General features: G+C 42.7%; 1 protein-coding gene and 1 pseudogene across 1 annotated transcript in view; one reads left to right on the forward strand and one right to left on the reverse strand.

Annotated features, from left to right (window-relative positions):
* The window catches only part of CHMP4B (charged multivesicular body protein 4B), a 41,605-nt gene that overhangs the window by 6,380 nt on the left and 14,401 nt on the right, over positions 1-20,824 (forward strand). The window lies entirely within an intron of this gene.
* LOC111730812 lies at positions 13,582-17,774 on the reverse strand (annotated as a pseudogene).

A 20,824-nucleotide genomic window follows, 5' to 3' on the forward strand; every position in this document is an offset into this window, starting at 1 on the left:
AGAGACACACTTATACAAGTAACTGATAAAAAGCAACTGTAGTAAGTGTACAAATGATGTGTTAGAGGAAAATGCAGCAGGAAGACATTAATTCATCTTTGAGAGTTGGCAGGTTCATCTCACCCAGCCACTCAGCCAATGCCCAAATTCCCTTTGCATTATTCCTGCCAAGCAGTTAGCCTCTGATTGAACCTCTCTGCTAATGGGATTTGTATTGGGTGCTCTATCCTCCCACTCTACAGCATAGTCTGTCTTTGGACAGCTCTGGCTATAAAATCATTCTTATTTGGAACTGAGATCTGTCTTCTTGTAGTGCTTACCTTTAGTACAGATTGGGGTGGTAGCTCCAAAGGAAGCAGCTTGGGATGGTGGAGAGATTGTGGGATCTAGAGTTAGAAAGGTGGCAAATCCCAGCTCTGATACTAGACAGTTGTGAACTGTGTTTCTTTCATTGGAAAAACAGGTTGCTTATTCTGTTTCTTGGGGCCTCGGAGAACAGGTCGAAAGCGCCTTGGACAAGACATATCAAGGAAGATGGGGTATATGTCTCAAGCCTGCATTTCTCTAGGACAGATCTTCTCAGTTCCATTGACTGTTGTTCTGTTGCCTGGTCTTTCTGTTCTTGTTACTTTCCTCTGAATGTTCTCCTGCTCACCAGTGTTGCTCTTAAGGTGTGGAGTGGGCAGAGCTGAATACTCTGAATATTCCAGCTAAGGTCTGAGCAGTGCAGCCCACAACATGCAGGACTAGACATTTGTTTAGGAATTAATTTGGTTCTGTGTACTGTATGGCTCTGATAATTCCCATATCACCGAGACAGGTTTTTTTTTTTTTTTTTGAAATGCAATTATACTTTGCTACGGCCTTTCATTAGTAAAGGAATGACTATCTAGCAACCCCTTGTTTGTTTGGTTCTTCTTCAGGAGTTTTAGCTGAAGGATTGAAGTATTTAAGTGCTTAACGAGAGCATCTGGCTGGCTTGATTCTCCTGTAGCTGATATTTTAGCTCTACCTCCTCCTTCCTTACAAGCTGATTGTAAGGCTTATTTGAGGGATGCAGGAAAGCCATACATCTCTGTGGTTGTGGCTGTTTAGCTCAAAAGGTTAGCCGTATAGTATGATGAAAAGGTGCTGGATTTGGGATCAGAAGACCTGAGTTCACCTTCCACCTCTGCCACTTACTAGTTTTGTGGTCTGGGGCAAGTCTCCTCATATTTCTGAGCATCAGCTGCTTCCGCTGCAAAACCAGGATACAATATTTACTATACAACTTTGCTACTCAAAATCTGGTCTGTGGGAACATTTGGGAAATTGGTAGAAATGCAGACTGTCAGAACCCATCCAGATCTTCTGAAGCAGAACCTACTTTTTATGAGGTTCCCAGGTTATTTATATGCACATCAAAGTTTGAGAGACACCTCTCTATAATTATTGTGGGGATTAAATGAGCATATTGGGCATTTTTCTTCTGTCCAGGTCAGTATTCATTCCTGGAGACTCAGAGGTGCTGTCTCCCTGGTCAATTTGCATACCCCTTTTGCTGCTCAAAGATTGAACTCTTATCCAGCTCACCATATTCCCAGGTACCTTCAGTTACCTCCAAATCCGATGAGGCCTCAGAACACAGATGGTTCGGTAGGAGTCTGCTTTCCCATTCTTGAAAAAGAATTTGAAGCACGTGTCCTGCTGATAGGGTAACAGCCTTCTTCAATAAAGAAGCCACTCATTTGGATAACTGACAGCATTCAGTCAGGGTTTCAGTCATGAGGACCCACTGGTTGTTGGGCACTGACAACCCCCTGTGAAAAGCTAGAGGCAGTTTCCATCCTTAGGGAGCACCACTGCCTGGTATGGGGGGCCACTTGGTAAGGAAAGAATTTCCACCTAGTGAGGCTTGTGTAGAGTGCCATAAGGACCCCAGGTGAAGAGGAATGAACTCCACCTGGGGAAGTTAGGAAATTATTTTTTTAAGTCATGTAATTTTCCACCAGAAATGATTTTTCAGTGAGTTCTGATTTCTTGGTTCAGTGGCTTTGTGGTAGTTTCCTGTTCTGTTTATATGACATTGATACTGATCTGATCCACCAGTTTTCTGCATCAGGAGGGAAAGGTGTTTACTGAGTGCCTGTTCTATGTTAGGAACCATATGAGATGCCACGTGGATTCCCAGGCAGTGAAAAAGACACAGCCTGGCCCAATGGATCCTACAGTTGAACAGATCTGTGGCTGTCTCAGAGATAAAAGTTATCACAACTAAGTAGCTCATGTGTTTTTTCACTGGAGTCTTATAATCATCTTAAGTAAAGTGTTCCTTTCAGGAGCTTATGGATAAAGTAAAACTAGAAAATGCAAGCAGCTTCTCAGCTAGGAGAGTAGGAGTTAGGTGGGATGATGAAGCAGGACGGTTCACCATCAAATCTGCCCTGTTCAATTCTATAAGATAACATTTTTCTGGAGTTTGGGAGGTGATAGTGAATTTTCGAACTGGCATTTCTAAAGGGGTTAAAACCCACCAAAGAGCATTATCTTTTCTTTTCATCCTATAAAAGAGAGAGAGAGAGAGAGAGAGAAGTAAAGAGAGAGAAAGAGAGAGAGAGAGAAAGAGAGAAAGAGAAGAAAGAAAAAGAAAGAAAGAGAGAGAAAAAGAAAAAGCAGGCATCAAACAGTAGGTTGCTCAGGGTGCTTGGCCTGGAGCTTAGCACAGCCCACTGAGGAAATTTCCTCCCATCGAACACTCAGGGCAATTGAGTTTGCTCAGGTTGGGAGGCTCTGTGGGTCTCAAAGCAGGAGTTCAGGCATTTATCCAATCAGAGTTTCCTGCTCTAGTGTGAAGCCCTGCTTTATGATCTTGCTCTTAGAAGGCCCATACTCTTGTTGAGGGGATAAACCTAGAACAGGAGTAATTAAAGTCCAAATTGGCTATAAGTGCCACCTACAGGAACCCCCTAAATGGAGCTTGGTGGAGATTTGAAGAAGAGAGCAGTTGCCACAGTTTAGAGTTGGGGGTGACAGTGTGGTCTTTTGTATTAGTCCTGAAAGGAGTAGGCAGCTATGGGGTAGGGTGGGGGTTGGGCATAAACCCTCATGTTTGGTATTTGACCTCACCTCAGATCTAGTTACAACTGGAAGTTGCAGAATGTTTGCTTTCATCTAGCTGTGTTGCATAAGAGTAGTGTGTTTGAGAAAAAGGAAACTAGGTGCTTTGAAATGGATTTGGCTACTGTGCACTGTTTAGGGACTCTGATGTTGAGATCCCAAATCTTTTTGGTCTTAGTGCTGCACAGATAGACATTTGCATTTAATTTCAGATGGTCCATTTTAAAAGAAAGTAGTTAGATACTTGCTTCATTCATGAGTCCATTTGATAAGTATATATTAACTTGAGTTGTGTGCTGGTTACTGTTCTGGTTTACTGGGTAAATGCAGATGAAGACAGGTCATTATGGCCTCTAAGATGCTCACAGTCTGCTAAAGGGACAGACAAGTCAACAGATACAATCAAGATACAATATGATCTGTTCTAGAAGCATAATCAGAATTCAGAGTTTAGGATATACAGTGGAGTGTGTGTGTGTTTCTTGAATCTATGTTTTATTAGTTATTTTGGTGAGTACTAGAATGTTAGAGCAGAAGGGAACTCAAAATGTATGAGTGCTTGAAACTTTGAATTAATAAGAGTTTCTGAGAGAGAAAAACCAGGAACATGGAAATACATGCAGTACTTTTAAAAAGCACTTATTTTGAATCAAAAGTTCCTTTGGGGTGACATAAGAACGGATAAATGTTTAATGGAGGTTAGCTATGAAATAATTAGCTTTAGAATACTAAGTTTAAGGTATAGCTTATTCTGATAATTATTACAAAATTTGCTTTACAATTGTCTTCCCACAAATGGAAGTAGATGCTAATATATCTGAGGAGTGGATTATTTACTATTTGCATAAGGAGGAACTGTAAGTTCCTTGTTTTTAATTGTATACGACCTGATAGTTGTAAAAGCTAAAGTAAGACTTGTACATGGGTGTACTGGCTGCTGTTCTCTGCAGAGGTTTGAAGAAGAGTTCCTACTTAGATGACGCCACCTGAAAGACTTAGGGTGAGGAGTTTGATCAACTCTGTGTCCCCGGAATTCATTAGACTTAGAAACATTGACTGACAACGGTGTCAGTCAATGTTTAAATCTCAGATGATTGATAGTTTCTTAAGTCTCCATCAGGTAGATCATTTGCTTTCACTTCTTTGAGCATTTTCTCCCTTTAAAATCTTATACAAGGGTAGGATGTAGTTGCAGATTGCTTAGCAAGTCTGGAGTAGATTTGGGTGTTGAATTGTAATGGGCTCTGATAGCCTTCTGTGGCCATGTCCAAGTAGAGAACTCGTATCAGCCTGGCATTCAACTTTTGCTCTTAGCAGACAGGGCTGCAGGGGTGGTAACTGCAGACAAGCCTTCTCATGCTTAAATTTTAGTGGTAATTTTGGAGTTGGACAGATAGCAGTGTAGGAGCACCATTCCTTAAGTTATTTTCATCATTCTAAATAAGTTAGTTATATTTCAAAGTAAAAAAATTTTTTTTCAGGAGAAAAATCTTCAGAAAATAAAAATATTCCTCCATCTTTGGGAAATGCCATGCACTTTACAAATTATCACATTTGATCTTTTCAACAACCCCATGCATTAGATGGTATTACCCCCACCCCCTATCCCAAACCCCTTTCAGAGATGAGAAAGCTGAGGTTCAAATTATGTGAATCACAGGGCTGACCCAGGAGCCTTGGGCATCCTGAGGTGGGCCACATCACAGTGGGTTCTGGTATCTTTGGTGTTCTCATAGGGCCAGGACTTTATAGCTATTAGTGCTTGTAACTTAACAGTGTACAAAATCCTGTCACTGGAAATCAATTTTTATAATATTCCCTCCACAGTGCGAGTACCTGTTATTCTGCAGGGGAATACTTCACATTTGTACAGGGTTTTTTGGCTTTCAAAGCACTTTCACAAACGCGATCTTATTTTGAAACTCAGAGGAACTTTATAAGGTGGGTAGAGCAGAGTATGATTTTTAACTCCATTTGGCAGAGGAGGAAACTAAGGCTCAAAGCAATTAAGTGGTTTTCCTAGGGACTGTGTCAAGGCTAGAACCCCTCATTAGGCTCCAAGTCTAGTGCTTTCCTGCACTGTCCTGCCTCCCTCTTAATAATGTTCAATCTTAGATTCCCTTGCCAGCTTCAGCAAGGCTATGTGTCAATAATGAGTGTCGGTCAGGATAAACTTGGGGGTCCATAGAATGACTGGATCATCTTATACACAGTGGGACTAGTGCCAGAGAGAAGATGAAGATTGTTCATGTCTGGAATGGCGTGAGAACCTTTATTCGTTGTATTCATTTATTCACAGTCCGCTACAACATTAGCATTGTGTATTTCTCAGTCTCCTTTCCATTTCTTTCACCACAATAAGCTAGTTTTCTCAGTGGCCTCTAGAGCAGTGTTTGTCAGCCTTAGCACTATTGACATTTTGGGCTGGATAATTCTTTGTTGTAGGGGGCTGTCCTGTGCATTGCAGGATGTTTAGCATCATCCTGGGCCTCTGCTCACTAGATGTCCATAGCATCCCTCTCCAGTTGTAACAACCAGAAATGTCTCCAAACATTGTTAATTGTCCCTTGGGAGACAAGAGCTCCTAGGGTTGAGAACTACTTCTAGGGCTGGTGAAGACCCGCAGGTGCAAAGCTAGAGCTTAGAGGCTGGCCTGAGAGCGAAAGGTCTTAAAGAGCAGAGTACTTTTAATCATATGCTTTTGTTGTTCTGAGTTGTCTAGAGACAGCTCAGGGCTTCCTGGCTTTACTTTCTGGGAGTCTGGCTAGGACTGGCACCCAGATCTGAATCCCTCCCACTCAGGACTCTTTCATCAACCCAGAGGTCCTCAGTCTTTTCAGGTTGAAGGAGCCTTTTCTGATTGCAAAAATATATATCAGAGATGGCTATGTGATAATAATTGTACTTTTAATACCTATTGATTGAGAAGATAAATAATTCCTTTCAATCAGTATTTATTGAGTACCCACTATTTGTGTCTCTGTCCTAGGACTGTGTCTGACATGAATGATCGTAGGTGTTCAAGTGGTAGTTCTTATTATCCTTGTGTGATATATGTATTCATCATGTAGTGCACAGGCAGTGCTGGGTGGCCACATTCACAGAGCAGTGGAGTGATAACTATGAACCCAGTGGGCTCATAGCCCATAGGTTGGGAGCCAATTGATGCATTATACCATGCGATTTGAGAGAACAGCAGGCCTAAAATTCTAGGCTTTTCTTGAAACCATGAACTAACTAGCTCCACACTTGAGATGGGAATCTCCACACTCTGGAAATAAAAAGCCAACAGGCTACCCAGAGTCCTCAGTGCAGCTCTCTCAATAGCTATACACTAGGGCATCTGTGATAAAAGAGGAGGCATTTAGCTGGAAACAAGCTTTAAGTTCCTAGCATTAGTTGGTAAATGGTGCATGGGTCTAAGGGGAGTTTAAAATAATGGTCTTGAACTTGGGAATCTGTGTTTCTGGAGCCTCTCATCTTGAAGCACTCAGCTTCTCTGACAAGAACTATTACTCTTATTTCAGAGGTAAGAGGCAGAGAGGCCAGGCCACACAAATGGTCCCTGAGAAAGAGGCAGCTACTCTCAGGTTTAGGAGCTGGGACTGTGGTTGGCACCCCAGGATGGTCAGATGATGGTGAGAAAAGAAAAAAAGGTTGTTAGATTAAGTTCTACCCAATCCGGCCAACATTTTGAACGCCCACTGTGAAAGACTCCCTGAGAAGGGACTGTATCAGAACTAGATAAGCAGAATCTGGGACAGAGGGAAGGGGGAGGGCCATTCTAGGCAGAGGGATTGTGCAAGCCAAGGTACTGAGATTAACATATGCTGTTTGGGGGTGGGGAGGGGGAATTATGGGGATTTGGGGATGAGGAACAGTGGTGGCTCAGGTAGAGTGAGAGTTGGAAAGGTAGGCTGCGGCTTCTCAGGAGGCCCTGGATGCCAAGCTGAGGAACCTGTGTTAGGTTGAATTTAGTGAGGCACATACTGAACGGACACTTTCTCTAGAGAGCAGTTTGCTAGGCACCAGCAGCCATCTTCCTGCAGCACCCTGGAAAGTTTCTCATTAGTAGGCTTTCTACCCATTACTGCCTGAGGGTATGAGGTGGGTAGAGGGGACCTGTTCCCTTATCAGGGAGCATACATGGGTCACCGCCTTTTCTCTCATTACTTCTTCCTGATTTCTCTTCTGCTTTATCTGAAGCCTGAAGCCTAGCACATCCTGGGCAGCTGGGTTGGGACAGAATAGTAACTTTTCTCCATTTGAGAATATCCCAGGTTACATGCCAGACTTAACCAGGCAAATCTTTCCTATTTAAATTAGCTTGACCCAGCCTCATTTATTAATCAGGTTCTTGGCTGCCTCATGTTTTAGGGTTTCACTCCCAGCTGCCTGGCTGGCTCACTCAATTAGGTATGATCTTTGAGATTATTTAATCTTCCCTTCCTGTTTATCTTTGATCAGACAGATGGAGGGGGGAGGGAGGGGAAGAGGGAGAGAAGGAGGGAGAGAAAGAGGGAGAAAGGGAGGCGGGGAGAGGGAGCGGCGCTATAGTTAACTTGGCAGATGACAAGGATCTCTGTTTCTCAGGATATACTTTTGAGTTCATCCCAGAGTCTATTGACTATAGTCACAAATATCTGAAAATGAACCCCCCACAACTCTTTCCTGAGCTCCCAGCTTCCTGTTAGCTTTCCTGTTCTCCAGGTGCTTTCTCCATCACCCAGGATGGTCAAGCTAAGAGGATGGTCAAGCTAAGCCCTAGGACTTATAGACACTGCACTCTGGTTCTAGTTCTGACTCCTGTCAAATGGTATCTTTAGGCCAGCGTCTTCCTATTTCCAGGCCTTTGTTTTCTCTATAATAAAATAAGAAGGATGGATTAAATAAATGCTAACATTTCTTTCTGTTCTAACATTCTCTGAGTCAACAAGTACCACTGTCTAGTAAACCTCTAGAGAACCAGGTGTTGCTCCAAGCAGTTTTGTTGCATAAAAAGATAGAGCAGCTCAGCATTCATTTTGTCTGGTAATAGCTTGGGTACATTCCTGCTCATTGTAAAAGCTGAGGGCAGCCACAGACTGTTTTGTAGAAGGTGCTGGACAGTTTTCCATTTTGATTACCTGGCTCAGAGGCCAAAGCTGAATAATGATTTTTAGCTGCTCTCCTGAGCCTCCATCTAGGCAAGCAACAACGATACTGAAGGGCATCTGTCCTGGTGTCTCAGCCTCATTTGGGTCAGTAGCCTGCCTGTGACCTGACTGCCAGACTTGTGGCAAATCAGTGCCACAGAAGCTGGGGCTGAGCAGACTTAAGCTCTGCTGGACAAAAGCCCAGTGGTGACCAGTTAAACAGACTGGGTGTGCTTCCTTGTGGCAGGACTTGACTTCCTCACTGGTCCACCGTTGGGCCACAGGATGCAAGCAGTTTATCTCCTGTGTGAGGGTAACGGAGAAAGGAACCAGCTGCTAAGGGCTGGTCTGACTTGAGTCATTTTAATTAAATCTGCTCTTTAGTATGGCGATTGAAGATGATGCTGGGAGTCTTGGGGACTGTAGCTGGTTTCCCTGGAAAGGCCTCATTGCTTAATGTAAACCCTGGTGCTACCATAAGTAGCTAAACCTCTTAGGAATATAGAAGACATTTACATACCTGGTTCTAAATTCAGGCCTTTAAAACCTCAAGTCCCTACTAGTGCCCATTAAAACAGTTCTCTCCCATTCATTAACTTTCACAGTACATTTCTGTCTTCTAAGCAGCTCTGAAAGTCATACTTTATGGGCTCATCTTGCCTGTGCAGAGGGAAGTCCAAGGCCCAGAGAGGTTAGGTGACCTGTTAAAAATGACACAGCTCATGAAGGCACACCTAGGAGTAGGACCCATGGCTTCTGCCTCCTCATTCCAGTGAGTTCTGCCTCATTGTTTCTCAACAGACACTGTGGTGGCATATCCCCAGCCCTGCCAGAATGATTTTGAAAATAAAATTAAAGTTGCCATGCTGCCAGCTGACAGGAGAGATGGAGAAAACAGTTGCTATTTTAAGAGGTTGTTTTCTTTTGAGTTAAAACTGGCTGTTGGTGGTTTGGTGGGCTGGTACAGTCTGGGTGGAGGATCATAAGCCCCAGGGTTTTGTTGCTACATTCCTGACTTGTGTAACTAGGCTGTCTTTGCCTGAGTCCCAGGGCCTCCTGTGCAAGGGATCAGAAGAGTTCCTACTTTTAACCCTTTTTATAGGACTTAGGAGGATTAAGAAGTCTATAAAGAGACCTAGGAAAGAGTTGGTATATAAATAGCAATTTTTGGTGCTTCTTGATTTTTTTATTGAGGTGTTACTTATAGTAATGCAGACAAGTTTTAAATGTACAGCTCAGTGAATTTTTACAAATTTTTATACCCACGTTACCATGACCCAGATGAAGATTCAAAATATTTCCAGTACTCTGGCTGTCTTGATGATTTTTACAGTAGCTCAGAACTTAAGAAGAGAGCAGTCTTGTTTACTCTGGCCCCTTTAAGAATCTTAGAGGCCATTATATTATCCTTCTGTTACTCATTCACTGTTTCCCACACACCTAGCAGTGCAGGGCTCTGTGCTAGGTGTTGTTGGGAATGTAGAAACTGGTCATTGTTGGCCCCGTGCTCACAACCCATCCGGGATTATGACTAGGATCCAAAGCAGAAAGTGAGAAGGGCTGAGAGAGGTAGCTTAGAGGAGGAAGGCTGTCTCTTGCAGTAGAGGAGAGGGTATGTATGTTTATCTAGACACAAAGTTTTTCCAAGTCTTTTCACTGTCTATAAATATAGGAAAGGGGCCATGTTATGGATTTTCAGTCCCTCCTCGGCCAGTTTTTTCATTCTCAGACTATGTTGGGTACTTGGAGAGGTGCAAGCCCAGCTAAAAATCCGCATCTGTATTATTTACTCAGTCTTGCCTTCTATTTTGGGAAGCAGGAGAAAACACAGGCAGTATGGAAGAAAGCAAAAACAAGAGGTACTTCTCTCCCCTTTGGCTTCCAAGTCTCTCAGGAGCTGACTTCCCTTCTGTCTCAGGTTTTAAAGCTCATAAGACCCATACGACCACAAGTGCTATGAGTTAATTTTGGCCAGAATTTCTCTGCCTGCTTTGATCCAGTAGTTTAAAACATAGAATTTTCTATATCTTATATGAAAACAGACCGAAGAAGGACTTCCCCAACCTTTTTTCATGTGTGAGGAACAAGTTTGTGTTTTGTTTTAATTGCTAATTAAGGCATATGGCTCTGTGGTTGGTAGGAGGAAAATGGCCATGTCTAAAGTAGATGCAAAGTGATCCCCTTCTTTAAAGATAATCTCCCAAGGTAATGAAGACCAGTGCCTGAGACAGAGTCAGCATGAAGAGATAACATGCTAGGACATTTGAACATTACAGAGCTTTATCTTGGTACATGTGTGGATAGTAGATAAGAAAGAAAGAAGGGTGGATGCCTTAGCCTAACTGACCTTGTTCAAGTTCTGATGAGTTACTGCTGTGTCTTGGAAACATAAGAGACTTCGATCATCTGGGTCCATTCTCCACCCCTCTTTTACAGGTAAGAACACTAAGACTTTGATTTGACCAGAGACCTGAAACCAGAACCAGATGTCATATCTGGTGGGGTACAGAGATGGTCTGAAGGGAGTGCTCAGCAGGAAGTTTGGCTGGGAGAGGGTGGTGGTCAGGTGGAAGGTGGAGGGTAAATGGAATGGCAGGAGCGTTGGATGATTCTCCACAGCATTTGGAGCCAAGAAGACCAAAGTACCAAAGGAGGAGAGGAGGGGAGAGTGGGGGAGGGGCAGAGAAGACTGTGAGGCTGTCAGTCATCTGTGGGGAGGGCTCTGGGAGCCCCACAGTAAGGGACTACTTAGGCCAGAATTAAAGATTTTAATTGGCTGGAGACTTTTCAGCGTTTATCCTCCTTATCTTTTTGTTTTTTAATGGACTACATGGGGAACCCCTGAAGCCTTGGTAGAAAGCCTGCTTTTGGACATTCCTTTCTTTATGTTCTTTTCTAAACAATCAGATTATAATCTAGCACTGTTGTGTATTGTTCAAGGGAACAGAAATTATTACACCCTCCTTCCCTCTTCCCCCGTGTTGGTTTATGGTTATTCTGTGCAGTTTGAAGTTAGTCCAACAGTTTTATTATTCTTACAAATATGGTTATAAACTGCAGTATTCAGAAGGGAAGACTAGATAGCAAACTCATGAACCAATCTATTTGTTTTTGTCTGTGTGATAAAATATATATAACATAAAATTTACTATTTTAATGATTTTTAAGTGTACAGTTTTGTGACATTAAGTACATTCACATTGTTTCGCCCAATCTGTTTTCATTCTTCGGATTTTTTTCTACCAATTAAGTCATTGAGCAGAAGGGTGCTTAAATTTGATGTCTGCCATTGAGATTAGCTGTTTGGTCTCTCTGAGTCTGTGTCCTCATCTGTAAAATGGGAGTAGTAATAATAATAAGAGCTCTGGAGTCAGAAAAACTGTGTTTGAATTTAGGCATCATCACTTACTAACTGCAATCTTGGGGAAGTTAACTTTTAAGCCTCAGTTTTCACTCTTGCCATATTGAAGGGGAAGAGAATGAAGATTTATTGAGTATCTATCAGGTATTGTGCTATACCAGTGCCTTTCATTTGCTGCCTTGTAATATCATATGGTCCAGTGAGATTACAGATGTTATTATCCTTATTTCATGCTCATGGACAGTGAGCCTTGGAGAGGTTAAGTGACTTGCTCAAGGTCACCCAACTAATAAGTCTTGGAAAGAGCCATTTAGTAGTAATTATTATGGGATTTTTTTTTTTTTAACATAGAATCTCATTCATTTAATGTTTGCTGATCCTTTCCTAGGTGATAGACATTGTAGTTCTGGCCAGTATTATTTTACTGTCTTAATACCATTTTATAAATGAGGAAGTTAAAGCCTAGTAGTCACCCAAGATCGCCAGATCGTAAAGGATAAAGCCAGAATATGGACCCAGGTCTGCCTGACTTCCACCTCATGATAACTGAGGATTATCTGACTGTGACCCAGTTGTTTCAAGCAATTATTGATAAAAATGAATTTCATTCCAGCATTAGAATTTGGCCAGTCCCAGGAAATTAATTGCAATGAGATTTGACCTGAATCAGAAAATAATAAAAGGTTTGTGGGGGAGAGAGATAAGGAAGGGGTCTTCCCAGCTATTATTATTAGCATGTCTTCTCAAAAGCTTTGCAAAGAACAGAAATAGAGAACTGTCATCACTTTCTTCATTATATTCCCAGAGGTTAAGGCCAGGAACAGATTCTTTATTCTTGCATTGACCCTGGGAGGTAGACCAGTGAGTGGGATCTTGTGATTTCACAGAGGACTGGCAGGGATAAAAATCTCATTAGAGCTCTCTCCCAAAGTTATAAGGCTCTCAGGCTGGTGTTAGGGTTTTTAGTTCATGTGAAGAAGCAATGACGGCTGGTCCTTGGGTGGTTTAAATCCTTCTGGCTTGGTAGAAAATGCTTGGTTGTTTAAAGAACTTCTAAAACATTTTCCCAAAGCCCAGGAGTCCTTGAAAACCATTAGCTGAGGCAGTGATTGACCAGACTGTAGGCATTGCTCCTCATTCATTCAAATGTGGGCTTGAGCACCTCGTCAAAATCAGGGACTGTCCTCTGGAGGTTCACTACTCTAGGGCGGGTGTCAGTAACAGTATAGCATTAGGACATTACAGCTTTTAGCAAGAGTGGTGCAGAAGCATGCAGGAGAAGGGTCCTAGCCCAGCCTGGAGGAGTAGGGTGATTGAGAAGCTGCTGCCTGGACAGCCCTGCAAGACCAGTGGGATCTAGACAGGTGAAGAATGAGAAGGGCATTTGAGGAGAACTGGAAGGCTGAGGAGGCTACAGAGAATGAAAGCCAGTGCAGGGTTTTTAAACGGGTGTGGAATGTTAAGGTCTGTGTTTAGAAAAACCACTGGTGACAAGCAGAGAAGGAACCAGAGAAGGCACCCCCACTCAAAGCCGCATACTCTCTTTCCTCCTCCTCCTCCCTTCTCCAGCCCACACAGTCCAACCCACAACCTTGTGAGCAAGCATCCAGCACAATCCCCTTACAGCCAAGAATACATACACAGCTGACCACACAGGGCCCTACCCTGGACGCAGTTCTCTTGTTCTTGGGTGCTGGTTGCTCGAGCTGCTGGAGGGGCCTGCCTTTTCTGTATGCTGAAGAGCTGGGGGCTGTGGCTTAGGCTGATGAACTGTGGGAAGGGAGGCTTTTCCAGCCCCTAAGAAAGGAGAGGCTGATGTTGCTTTCCATGTTCCAGCCTTAATCCAGGTCTGTCAGAATTGGGAGGGGCAGCAAAGGCTATGGGAAAGGAGGTAGGAATTGTTAACCACCTGGCTCCTCAGCCAGGGAGCGTAAGTGTAGAAATAAGAGGCAAGTTCTCCTAAAGATGAGAAAGAGTGTGTGTGTGTGTGTGTGTGTGTGTGTGTGTGTGTGTGTAAATAGGACTTTAGCCAAACTCCACCTTATCCCTCTTACCTAGGTAGATTGGCCAGAGTGCATGTAGGAGAAGAAATGGCCCTGTCCTCTCTCTTTTTTTGTTTAAACATTACAAATAGATGTTATTTGTCACCATTAAAAATCTGAATTTTAAACAGATTTTGGGACTGGGAGCTCATACCCATCAGTGCATTCGATTTTAGCATCTGTCTCATCCCAGTAGGTTTTCTAGAACTGCTACCTTCACTATGAGTTCTATGAGTGTTCCCAGGTCAAAATTGGGCTGCTTCGGCACTTTGACTTTTCTAAGACTTTTGGAGCAGATAAATAGATTGGCAAGCCTTTTCTCTGCTTTTTCCAATGCTATCTGAAATCAATTTATTGACCATTTCTTTCCAGTCATTTGTCTGCACCTCTCAGGTCATGATTTCCATCATCATCTTCTGCATTTGGTGGACCTGTTGCTGCTGAGCATATGAGGTCTTCCAAATCTGATTGTTGTGTTTTTTAGTAAAACCAACACAGAATATACAAAGCAAATAACCATCAGTAGTCCTGAGATCAACATGAGCTTCAATCATGGTCTGTCATTTTATGATCATGGAGCACATTTTGTCATGGGTAGGATCTGTGCCATGGAAATTAGGCAGTTTTTGCCCTGAACGTTCTCAGTAATTAGCTTGAATTTTCTAAATGCAACTTCATCATTCTAAAGAACAGCTAGGCTCACTTCAAAAACATGACCCTTGAGAACATCAGATGTGATTTTGGTTCCTTAAGTTCTTGTGACTTGGGTTTTTCTAATTTTTTTTTATATTGAATATAGTTTCACATCATACCAATCTTTCTTAGAAAATGGGTCAACCACTTTCTTCTTGGCTCCCTTTTTCTCCCCTTTCATAAGGTGCTTGTTCTTGCCGACTGCCATGGTGCTTCTCAGCCAAAAGTCAGCCCTGTCCTCTCAAGATGCCTTTTTGCCCTGAGAGCTCCCAAACCTTTGTTGTATATATCTCCCTACCAAGTGGCAGGGTCTGTGGCTGAGGAATAAAGGGGAAAGAGAGATTCTTATGATTCGTGGGAGGCAGGGTGACCTTCTGTTTTCCAAGTCAATATACTTATGAGAGTCAAAGGAGTGCCATTAATAATTACTTTGGTATCGCACCTATCAACTGGGACTGTCCTAGGAAAACCGGGATGTTTTCCTAGGTCACCTGAGTATGGTCACCCTACTCAGAATTTGGAGTAAGCAACCAGGCACCAAAGTTGCTGAAGGCAGAGAGTAGCTAGAAGAAAACATCAATTTTGTTGTGCAGAGGCAATTGAAGTGGGAAAGGCATGAAGGAAGTTGGGGCAGCAGGATTGGGAGATGGAATTTGTTAGGAAGTAGACCTACGGAACTTGGCAGACTAATCAAGAATTCCTGAGATACCCTCATCAGGAAGCCCTGGCTTTGGGAATATCTGCCTGCTTTTTCTCTAGCTCCCTCATTTTTAACTCTTTGGGGGATCATCCCTTTTGTAAATCCGGTAAGTACTGTTTCCTCAGAAAACTACATGTTATAGGACATGTGAAATTTTGTGTGTTGTATTAGGGCTCCACAGACCCCAAGTTGAAGATACCTGCTCTGACTTCTCTCCTCTGCTATTTTTCTGTTTTACCTCAGCCCTTGAATTGGCCAGACTGTTTTCAGTTGCTGGCGATTAGTTGCCTGTGACGAATGCCAGCTCCTACAGGCTTACGTTGATTGCAGAAGGGGGACTTACTGACTCACATGACTGTGGGAAAGGGCAGGGTGGAGCTGATCTCTCTGCATGCTTACTCATTCTCTCTGACTTCCTGGTGAGTCTGGGCCATGATTACAGGCTGCTTTGACTTACAACTTTGGATCCTGGGGTGGGAGGTAAAGTCTCTACTTCCTTCTACTCCATTTCTCTCCTGGCATTGTTAGAAAAATCCCACAGAAGGAGTCTGATTGGCTGCTTGGGTCATGTACTTATGACTAAACCAATTACCATAATCAAGGAGGAGGCTGTTGTGTAGCCTAGCTTGGATCACAAGCCTGCTCCATCCTATGGCCAGGGAGGCAGGCTTGGAGTCTGAACAGGTTGTTCCTCAGGAAAATAATTTCTCCTGTACTTTTTTCTTCCTCCCTGGTAGAGTTCACTGCTCCTGCTCATCCATTCTTTTCCAGCTCCAGCAGGGCTTGTGGGGTAGGCCTGGAGACCTGGGTTCTGGTCCTAGGCTAACCCCTCTACCAGGCTTTCATTCAACAGTTTACCGAGCACCTACTCTGTGCCTGTACCTCCCTGGGCCTTAGTTTTCTCCTCTGTACAAACAAGGTCAGATTTATTCTCCAAGAATGTGTTTGTGTAACCAGTCATCCCTCTGAGCACCTACTATGTACCAAGGATACTGAGATAGGGAGAAATAGTTCCTCCAGGAGCTCACATTCTAGTTAAATTAACAGGCAGTGTGAAAATAGAGATACGCATTAGGGTTCCAGGACTCTGAGAGTCTGTGCCCCCATTTTGGGGGAAAGCAAGGCAAGACCACTTTTTTTTCTTGACACCAGTTTCCTATGGCTCCTCTTGTCCTTCTTCCCTTGCTGCCATTTGGGTAGGGGAGGGTGATTTGTCTCTACAACCCCCTTATGTCTCTGATTCTAAAAGGAGAAAAGGGTTTGGTTTTCTTTTTTGCTTTGGAAAAACGCTGGAAAGTATTTTTCTGCTGGCATTTTCCCCCTTCCCACTTCCCCACAAACGACCCTAGCTCCCAGACCTCTATTCTCATCTCAGTTGCCAGGGTGCTCTCATGCTTGCACGGGCAGAGGGGGCTCTTGTTGGCATGGATTCAGTTGGAAGTAGAGTAAGAACAGCCAGTCAGAAAAGAAACATTTCATCCTAGCCTGGGAACGGAAGCCAAGGGCAGGCTGTGCGCCCCTCTGTCTCAGCCAAGAACCTGGTCACCCTGAGTAAGCCCAGCTAAGAGCATCCATTCTGAGACCTGGCAGGTTAGGGGGCTGGGGAGAGGAGAACAGTTAATGCCTTTACTCTACTGGTGAACCAGACCACAGCTCCACTGACAGGCATAGGTGTTTTTAGCAAATACTTGATGTTTTAAGTAAATGTTTGTTTGTTTTGATTACATATAGTGTAAATGGTGCATAATTTACAAAATGCCTTCCCTGCCCCAGCCCCTCAGTGCACCTTCCAGAGGTAACCAATTTCAAGGCCCAGAGATAGTCTCTGTAAATTACAAACATATACCTGTATATTCTCCTGACACACACATGCCTAAATGGAAGTAATTAGGTTACCTTTGGATCCTGTGTTCTTTACAGTATTATAAGAAATTCTTTAGATTTGACCTACTCAGACATCCCTGAACTTCTTCTTTTTCATCTTATGGATTTAGAGGACGTTGATTTAAATTTCAGGTACTAATTTGAATTTTGAAGTCCACAGCCCCACAGAAAGACCTGATGAGAATGGTTTCTCCCTTCCCGACCCAGTTTCTCTTCCCTAAGTCACTGGTCTTTGAGAAATGGCATGTCAGCCACCCATTTGCCTTGGCCAGGAACCTGGAAGTTGTTCCTGACTCTCAATTTCCTTACCCTGCACATTCAAACAGGATTAGAAGCCCATGGAGTCATCTCTCCTGGTCTCTCTCAAGTTCATCCTCTCCTGGTCTGACCCTCTACTGTGGTCTTAGTTCAGGCCCTTAAAATCCAAACCCTCTGGGTTATTACAGTGGTTGCCAGTCCTTTCTCCCCATAGCAGCCAGAGAGATCTTTCTGAAATGCAAATCTGATCACGTCCATTGTCCTGCTTAGAATCCTTTAATGTCTTTCCTCTCTAACCCTGGGATAAAGTCCAGCAACTCCTTATAAGACATAAAAGCCTGTTCTTGATTTTCTTTCTAGGGCTTTTTTAAGTCTTTCCTTATTTCATCCCCCATTCTCTCATGCCTCTGTGTTCCTCCTGCCTGGGATATGTCCCTCTTGGCTATATCTTATCACCCTTTAAAATATATGATAGCTCCAAAGATTAGGTTCCCTTCCTCTGGGCTCCCACAGTGCCCTGTGCTTACCTACGTCATATCACATTGTCCATTTCTCTTTTGGTTAGTGAGTTCCTTCAGCCTTGAGACTGTATCATTTTTACCCATGGTTCCATAGCAAAGTGTCATGAACAAGGTCTAATTCTTGATTTTCATGTTGATCCTCACTCCGTTTCTTCTGCTTGCTTTGGATTTCGTTTGCTCTTTGTCTAATTTTTTAAAAAAATTTATTTATTTTAATTAGTTTCAAGTATACAGTACATTGGTTAGACATCTATATAATTCGTAAAAATGATCCCAATTGCTCCCTCCCTCCCCTGACCCTCCACCTAGCCAACATATTATTGCTAACTGCATTCCCTATGCCATGCTACTCCATCCCCGTGAATATCCATCAGCTACTAATTTGTAATTCTTTAACCCTTCACTCCATTCTCCCAGGCCCCCAAGACCTCCTCCCCTCTGCCCATCACCAAATTGTCCACTATATTTGTGAGTCTGCTTTTGATTAGTTCGTTCTTTTTATTCCTTAGATTCCACATATAAGTAAAATCATATAGTGTTTATCTTTCTCTATCTGATTTAAATACCTTCTAGGTCCATCAAAGCAATATCTTTTTCCATCCCCTTCCTTTTAGTCTATGTGTGTCTTTTAATCTGAAGTGAGTCTTTTGTATTTTTTCTTCTTAAAGAAGTCCCTCCAACATTTCCTGTAATACTGGCTTGGTGGCGATAAATTCCTTTAGCTTATTTTTGTCTGGGAAGCTCTTTATCTGTCCTTCAGCTCTAAATGATATCTTTGCTGGATAAAGTATCTTTGATTGTAGATCCTGGGTCTTCATCCTGTTGAATATTTTGTGCCAGGCCCTTCTGTCCTGCAGTTTCTTTTGAGAAATCAGCTGCCAGTCTTATGGGTGTTCCCTTATAAGTAATTATTTGTTTTTCTCTTGCTACTTTTAGTATTCTTTCTTTGTATTTAACCTTTGACATTTTAATTATGATGTGTCTTGGTGTGGGCCTCTTGGATCCCTGACTTTTGGAATTCTCTGAGCTTCCTTCACCAGGTTAGGGAAGTTTCCATCATTATTTCTTCAAATAGCTGTTCAGCATCTTGATTTTCTTCAGTTACGCCGATCAAACGGATATTTGGACCCTTAATAGTGTCTCATATGCTCCTTAAATTATTTTTATAGTCTTGGCTTCTTATCTCTTGTCATTCTGATTGAATGTCCTTGGCTTTCCCATCCTCTAGCTAGGTCATTCGATCCTTTTCTTTATTCACTTCGTTTATTCCATTTAATATATTTCTCATCTCAGATAATGTTTTCTTCATTTCAGACTAGTTCCCTTTTGTAATTTTCATTTCCATTTTTATGTTTGTTATCTCTTTGTTGATGTTCTCACTGAATTTATATACATTTCCCAAAAGTTCATTGAGCATCTTTATAACCAGTGTTTGAACTCTACATCTTTTAGATTACTTGACTCCATTATATCTGGATCTGTGTTCCATTCTCTTATATGGTTTCTGCTTCTTTGTCTTCCCATTTTGGCTGTCTTTCCGTGTCTGTTTCTATGTATTAAGCAAAGCTCCCAAGTCTCCCGGTCTTATTGAAGTGTGGATTTGTGAACTAGATGTCTGTCCAGTGGCAAAGTCCTGAGACGGGTTCAACTGCAGGCCAAATTTAGCCCAAGCCTCTATCCCTCTGGGGCCACCTGTTAAGATTCAGCAGGTAATCCACAGATGTTGTGCTTATCATTGCCTCAAAAGGCTACACCAGAAACAGGCCAGCTGGCTCCAGTGTGAGTCTAGGCGCTGCTCAGCAAGGAGCACCCAACTCGCTAAGGATATACCTGGATGTGGCTTGAGTGAGGCCGCGAGTTAGGGGAGGCGAATTTCAGGGAATCCTCTGGGTGGAGTGACCTCTGTTATCCAGTTCGATGACTTCATGGCTATGGCGGCCTCTGTGTCTGGCACGCTGGTAGCGGGGAGGGCTCAACAGTGAACAATGGATACTGCTGGCACTTCTGTACAGAGCAAGTCTCATTTTGGCCCTCATTCCGACAATGTCTCCCTGTAAGTCCCTGGTGCCCCCTACACGCAGCTGAATTGGCACTGGTGCTCAGAGTGAGCAGGTCTGTCACTGCGAAAATCTGCTCATGGACTTGCCCTTTTAAGAGGCTTCTCCCTCTGCGGCAGCCTCCATCTCACTCAGCCGCTCGAGACTGGGCAGGCCTGTGTCCTCACCCTTTCCTGCCTTCTGCCGATGTAGGGTGATTTCTTGTATTTTTCCCTATTTGTATGGCTTGTTCATCTAGATCCCAGGTGATTTTTCCTTGCTGCTGCTCCTTGTTTCCATCACAACTTTGATTTGGTCACCAGAGGGATGAATCTACGCATTTTTTTCGGTCTCCTGTCTGATTTCTTAAGGTAGAAGCTGAGGTTGTTGATTCGAGGTCTTTTTTCTTTTCTGATATAGGGATTTAATGCTATAAATTTCTCCCTCTACATACTGTTTTGGTGGCATTCTATAAATCTCGATATGTTGTGTTTTCATTTTCATTCAGTTCAAAATACTTCATAATTTCTCATTTTATTTCTTTTTTGACCCATGGGTTATTTAGCAATATGTTACTTAGTTTTCAGATATTTGGGGATTTTTCAGAAATCTTCTGTTTATGATTTCTAATTTAATTTCATTGTGGTCAGAGAGAACGTTGTATGACTTGAATTCTTTTGCATTTATTGAGACTTGTATTATGGCCCAGAATATGGTCTATTATGGTAAATGTTCCGTATACCCAAGGACAGAATGAGTATTCTGCTGGGAGCAGTAAAGTGTTCTACAAATGTCAATTAGGTCAATTTTACTGATTGTGCTGTTCTATATCCTTACTTATTTTATGTCTACTCATTCTATCAGTTATTGAAAATGGGTATTGAAATTGACTGTACTGCCATTCGTGACAACATGGATGGATCTTGAGATTATCATGCTAAGCGAAATAAATGAGACAAAGTTGAGAGCCATATCATTTACTTAGATTTGGGATATAAAACTGAAAGCAACAAATGAACAAGACAAACAAAAACTCATAGACACAGACAACAGTTTAGTAGTTACCAGAGGGAAAGCGGGAAGGAGGGAGGTAGATGA

This window comes from Pteropus vampyrus, unplaced genomic scaffold (assembly GCF_000151845.1).
Source record: "Pteropus vampyrus isolate Shadow unplaced genomic scaffold, Pvam_2.0 Scaffold336, whole genome shotgun sequence".
NCBI classification, from domain to species: domain Eukaryota; kingdom Metazoa; phylum Chordata; class Mammalia; order Chiroptera; family Pteropodidae; genus Pteropus; species Pteropus vampyrus.